Here is a 6,779-nt window from a genome sequence, read left to right as displayed (position 1 = left end):
ATCAAGAATGCAATCCCATTCACAATAGCTGCAAAAAGAATAAAATACCTAGGAATTCAGCTAACCAGGGAGGTGAAAGATCTGTACAATGAGACTTACAAAACACTGCTCAAAGAAATCAGAGATGACACAAACAAACGGAAAAACATTCCATCTCATGGATTGAAAGAATCAATATTGTTAAATTCATCATACTGTCCAAAGCAATTTACAGATTCAATGTTATTCCTATTGAACTACTAATGATGCCTTATAGAATTAGAAAAAACTATTTTAAAATTTGTATGGAACCAAAAAAAGACCCCGAATAGCTAAGGTGATCCTAAGCCAGAACAACAAAGCTGGAGACATACTTTTATCCACTTTAAAATATACTACAAGGCTATAGTAACCAAAAGAGCATGGTAATGGTATAAAAACTGACACATAGACCAATGGAACAGAATAGACAGCCCAGAAGTAATGCTGCACATCTACCACCATCTGATCTCTGACAAAGTTGACAAAAACTAGCAATGAGGAAAGTACTTCCTCTATTCAAGAAATGGTGCTGGGATAACTGGCTAGCATATGCAGAATATTGAAATTCGACACCTTCCTTACACCATATACAAAAATCAACTCAAGATGGATTAAAGACTTACATGTAAAATCCAAAGCTCTAAAATCCTGGAAGGCAACCTAGGCAATCTGAACTTAGGACCTGGCAAAGATTTCATTACACAGATGCCAAAAGCAATAATAACAAAAGCAAAAATTGACAAATGAGACTTAATTAAACCAAAGAGCCTCTGCACACCAAAGGAAACTATCAAAAGAGTAAAAAACCTTCAGAATGGGAGAATATGTTTTCAAACTATGTATCTGACAAAGCTCTCATATCCAGAATCCATAGGGAACTTAAACATATTAACAATTAAAATACAAACAATCCCATAAAAAAGTGAGCAAAGGACACAGACACTTTTGAAAAGAAGACATACACATGACTAACAAGTATATGAAAAAATGCTTCACATCACTGATCATGAGAGAAATGTAAATCAAAACCACAATCAGATTCCATGTCACATGAGTCGGAATGGCTATTATTAAAAAGTAAAAAAATAACAGATGCTGGCAAGGTGGCAGAGAAAAGGGAATGCATATACACTGTTGGTGGGAATAGAAATTAGTTCAGCCATTGTGGAAAGCAATTTGGCAATTTTTTAAAGAACTTAAAATAGAATTACCATTTCATCTAGCAATCCCATTACTGTGTATATAGCCAAAGGAATATAAATTGTTCTACCATAAGGACACATGTATTCACATGTTCATCATAGCACTATTCACAATAGCAAAGACACAGAATTAACCTAAATGCCCATCAAAGGTAGACTGGATAAAGAAACTGTAGTACATATACACCATAAAATACAATGCAGCCATAAGAAAGAATGGGATGGAGCTAAGTGAACTAACACAGGAACAGAAAACCAACTGCTGATTGTTTTCACTTCTAAGTGGGAGCTAAACATTGAGTACATATTGCCACAAGGGAACAACGGATACTGGGATCTACTTGAAGTTGGAGGGTAGGAGGAGGGTGAGGATCGAAAAACTACCTATCAAGTGTTATACTTATTACCTGGGTGATGAAGTATCTGTACACCAACCCCCATGGCATGCAATTTACCTATATAACAAACCTGCACGTGTACCCCGAACCGAAAATAAAAGTAAAAAAAAAAAAACCCGGCCGGGCACGGTGGCTCAAGCCTGTAATCCCAGCACTTTGGGAGGCCGAGGCGGGTGGATCACAAGGTCAGGAGATCGAGACCATCCTGGCTAACACGGTGAAACCCCGTCTCTACTAAAAAATACAAAAAACTAGCCGGGCGAGGTGGCGGGCGCCTGTAGTCCCAGCTACTCGGGAGGCTGAGGCAGGAGAATGGCGTGAACCCGGGAGGCGGAGCTCGCAGTGAGCTGAGATCTGGCCAGTGCACTCCAGCTTGGGTGACAGAGCGAGACTCCATCTCAAAAAAAAAAAAAAAAAAAAAAAAAAAAACAAAAAAAAACCATTTAACCAAAAAAAAAAAAAAAAAAAAAAAAAAAAACCAATAAAACACACTTGAACCTAAAATAAAAGTTAAAAATAACCAATAAAAAAACACATATTTTGAGTTGGTGATGAGGTGGTAGTGGTACTGGGTATAGGGGGAGATAAGGGATTAGGTGGGGATGGTTGATGGCTGACCAAATGAATTCTTATGTCTTCCCTTGTCTGTTAGGTAAAGACTTTGCAAGGTATAATTGGTTAAAATTGGTGAACTCCTGCAGAACTTCACAAAAGAGGATTTGGTTCTTTATTTATTGATGCTGACTATAGGGTCTTACTTTATAGCTTAAGTCAAAATTTATCTTTGGCCCAATAGATTGCTGATAATTCTTGAAACATAAAGCATTTATATTCAAACATTCATCTGCACATTGGTCATGTAAACTGGCAGGTCAGGGTTCTGTACTCTTTCCATTCAACAGACATTCATTGTAGTCTTACTTGTGAATGTCAAACTTTGAGTCTAATTAGAGAGATAAGCTATAACCCATATAAAATATTATAATACAAATAAATAATTCAAATAAAAAAAGACCCTACTGTGGTCTAAAAAGGTTTCTTGGAGAAGATTGGATTTTGACTTGGGCTCTCTGAAGATTAGGAGGAGAGAAGACATGCATTCTGAATGTTTAAGGCCTGATTTAACCTTTGAAAGAAAATTTATGAGGTACACATATCTTACGTAATTCAAAATAAAATAATTGTAATATTGTAAAATATAAAGTTGCATGTATGATGAAATTAAACGTTTATTGCAGATTTTCTGGTTGTAAAATTTTGGATGAGTCTACTATAGTTGAATTCCACCACCCACTCCCCCTTGGCTTATTGTCTTAAGCACTTGTTTCCTCTGTTGAGGTATCCAACATTGGAAATAGAGATTCATGGCTTAGAGGAAATAAGAAATAAAAGGGCAGTAAGGAGAACTTTTCCTTATTTGTTTGTTTTGTTTGAACTGGAGGGTTTAGATTAAAAAATAGTGGGAGATAAATTCAGTGGATTGGTGTGATTGGATTTTAGCCTTTGAATGTTAACTAGATGAATATTCTGTAACGGTAATAAGAATCCATTAAAGGTTTTACTGTATGTAGCAGATTTATTTATAAGAGCAGTGGTTTAGTTTATGATACTTCTTTATTAGTGAAAGGATCAGATAAAGGAAGATTGGAGGGGAGTGAGACAAGATGATGAGCAAGGAAAATACTGATTGATTTTTTTTTTTGTTTCCTTATCCTTCCTGTAATTCACTCTGCCTCCAGGGTTATTTCACCCACAAATTAGTTGGGTTTGTTGCTTCCTTTCTCTTCTCCTTTTTCTCTTTCTTCTTCCCTCCCTTTTTATACCCAGAATGTTCTATATAAGGAAAAACACATTTGTCCTCACAAATACATTTATAAATAAAGTAATTGAATTAGGATATAATTTGGCTTCAAATAAAGGGAAATCTAAACTAACAATAGCGTAAACCATAAGAACATTTATTATTACTTAATAGGAAGTCTGGAAATGGGCAGTTCCAGATTTATTTAATTGCTCAATGATGTAATCAAGGACCAGCGTCTTTCTATCTTTCCACTCTGCGATCCTCACTGGGTTGATTTTTGGTCTTCATGCTGTTCCCAGTGGAGGGTCTCAGTGATGAATTGTCCAGGTCCTTGGCATTTTGAATAAATAATTTAATAAAACACACAAAGTAGCGGAGGGATGAAATGCAGGAAAGAAGCAGCGAAAGCGGGAATTTATTAAAGCGAGAAAACATTCCGCAGGGTGGGAGTGGGCCCGGGCAAGCAGCTCAAAGGCCCCGTGATATGGTTTGGTTGTGTCCCCACCCAGATCTCATCTTGAGTGTTGTAGGAGGGAGCCGGTGGGAGATAACTGAATCATGGGGGCAGTTTCCCCCACACTGTTCTTGTGGTAGTGAATAAGTCTCATGGGATCTGATGGCTTTATAAGGGGAAACCCCTTCACTTGGCTCTCATTTCTCTTTTGTCTGCCGCCATGTTAAGATGTGCCTTTCACCATGATTGTGAGGCCTCCTCAGCCATGTGGAACTGTGAGTTCATTAAACCTCTTTTGCTTCATAAATTATCCAGTCTCAGGTGTGTCTTTATCAGCAGCGTGCAAACAGACTAATATACCCAGTTACAAAGTTTTCTGGGGTTTAAGTACCCCATTTGAGGTTCTTCTCAGCTACACCTGATCTGTATGAAGGATTTGGTCTGTGGCTAATTGAAGGGTAAGGTGAATTGGCATCCTATGCAGTAAAGGGATGGTCCCTGCTTGGCCCATGGCCAATCCAAGGCACTTTCCCTTTCCATTTGAGGTATGGTGGAAGACGGAAGGCTGTAGGGAGAGTAGCCTTGATCCTTTGCTATTCAGCTTGGGGAGATGGGGTTTTTCCATTTTGGTTTAACGTTAGGAAGTTTGTGTTAATTGGCCTTAGGTTTCCTGCTGCCAGACCCAGGGGTTTTCCTTTTGATCCAGCTTTGAGAAGTCAGTGTGACTTGGCCTTAGATTTCCTGCCGCCAGACCTTGGTGCTTTCTCTTTTAAGAAGTTAGCACAAATTAGCCTTAAGTTCCCTGTCACCAGACCCTATTTTCCTGCCTCAATACATGTCGCTTCATTGTTGCAAGATAGCAGCCACAGCCCTGGACATTATATCATCACATCTACATTCCAAGAAGAAAAGAAGAGACAGGTACAAAATATTAGTTACTTCCAAGACTCTCTTTTTATTTCAGAAAGGAAATCCTTTAGTAAACTTCCCCTTACACCTCATTTGATGAAATCAGATCACATGTCTGTTGTACAACAATTGACGGCAGAATGGAATGAGATTACCATGATTGGTTTAAACGAGTCATGATTCATTGCTTGGGACTGAGTTAGACCAATGGCTCCATGCTTACCTGAACAAATCAGAATTTTATTATCATATAAGTGGGGCTTAAGCGTTGAACAAAATTTGCCATAACCATTAACTTGGAAAACGTAGAGGAAATGGCAAAGAATGGTAACAGTATAACTCGTTTGGGCAGAGATCTATAAGAAGTTTATTAATTCAACAAATACAATTATTGAACTCCTCTTGTATGTCAGGCACTTTTAAAAAATGCTGGGGATGTACTGGTAAATAATAATTTATGTGTGTTGTGTTTGTGTTGGGGACAATAAACAAATATTTATAATATATATTTAGTATAAATATTTAATATAAAGTCAAGCAGTAATGTATTCAGTAATGTAAGGGAAGGTGAGAGTCAGCATATGAGGAGCAACATGTTATTTTAGGTAAAGCACTCAGGAAAGGCTCCTCTGATTGGGTGATCATTGAGTAGAGACATGAACAAATGAGGGGAAATGTATCTGGAGGGCGAATGCTCCAGGCAGAAGGAACAGTAAGAGAGATGTGATTGGCATGCTTGAGTAACAGCAAGGCCAGCAATGCTTAAAGCAGGGTGAGCAAGTTGGAGGGTGATACAAATGTTGGATGGTGATGAGATAACCGGAGGTCAGCTCATGCCAGGCCTTGTAGATTATGTTAGGGAGTTTGTATTTTATTCTACTAAAAGAGATTGGAAAGTTTTGAGTAGAGGAGTGATATGATGAGGTTTATATTTTTAAAACGATCACTTTAGTTGTTCTCTGGAAAAGAGATTGTAGGGAGGCAGGGATGGAAGCAGAGAAACCAAATAGGAAACCATTACAGTGGCCCAAGCAATAGATAATGCTGGCTGAGATCAAGGCAGTAGTGGTAGAGGGGTGAGAAATATTTGATATTTGGAGTATGTTTGTGAAAGTGAAACAAATAGAATTTGCTAATGGATTAGATGTGGGGTATGGGAAGGAGAGAGGAGTCATGGATAACTCCAAGCTTTTCACTTAAGAAACTGGGAGAATTAAGATACCATCAGTTTAAATTAAACAGTAGGGGAGGAGTAGATTGGGAGAGAAAATAAACAGTTTGTTTTGTATTTTAAAATCTGAGTTCATATTAGGTATGTGGCAATGTCCACATAATATTTTAAGCACTCTATTCTTACCAACAAGGTATCATGCACATTTATTATAATATTTCCCTTTTCAGGCCCAGTGGCTTGGACAATCAAAATATGGGCAGAAAGGAAGAAGGTTAGAAGAGAAGTATTTAAGAAGTGACATCAAAAAAAAAAAAAAAAAAGTGACATCATGAAAACTGGAAGAGAAAGGCAAGGTTGGAAGGCAGGAAATAAAACGTGGCCAACAGTAGGGATGGAGGTAGGGAATTGAAAAGGTGAGAATTTGCCTTTCTAACAGCTTGTAGGTATGTTGATGTTGATATTACTAGCTTGCAGGCCATAGTTTGAGTAGCACTGCTGTGGACAAAATACCATGTATACATATTTTTAGCTGCAAGATTAGTGGCTTATAGAGAGAAGCATTTATTTTCCTCACACAATAAAAAATCTGAATGTAGGAAGTTCAGGGTAGGTGTAAAAACTCCATGATACCCAAAGGATTATAAATCATGCTCTATAAAGACACATGCACACATATGTTTATTGCGGCACTGTTCACAATAGCAAAGACTTGGAATCAACCCAAATGTCCATCAGTGACAGACTGGATTAAGAAAATGTGGCACATATACACCATGGAATACTATGCAGCCATAAAAAAGGATGAGTTTGTGTCCTT

The sequence above is a fragment of the Rhinopithecus bieti genome, unplaced genomic scaffold (genome assembly GCF_001698545.2).
Source record: "Rhinopithecus bieti isolate Rb0 unplaced genomic scaffold, ASM169854v2 scaffold_25740, whole genome shotgun sequence".
Classification (NCBI taxonomy): Eukaryota; Metazoa; Chordata; class Mammalia; order Primates; family Cercopithecidae; genus Rhinopithecus; species Rhinopithecus bieti.
The sequence above is the reverse complement of the archived record's forward strand: the minus strand, read 5'-3'. Positions refer to the sequence as shown.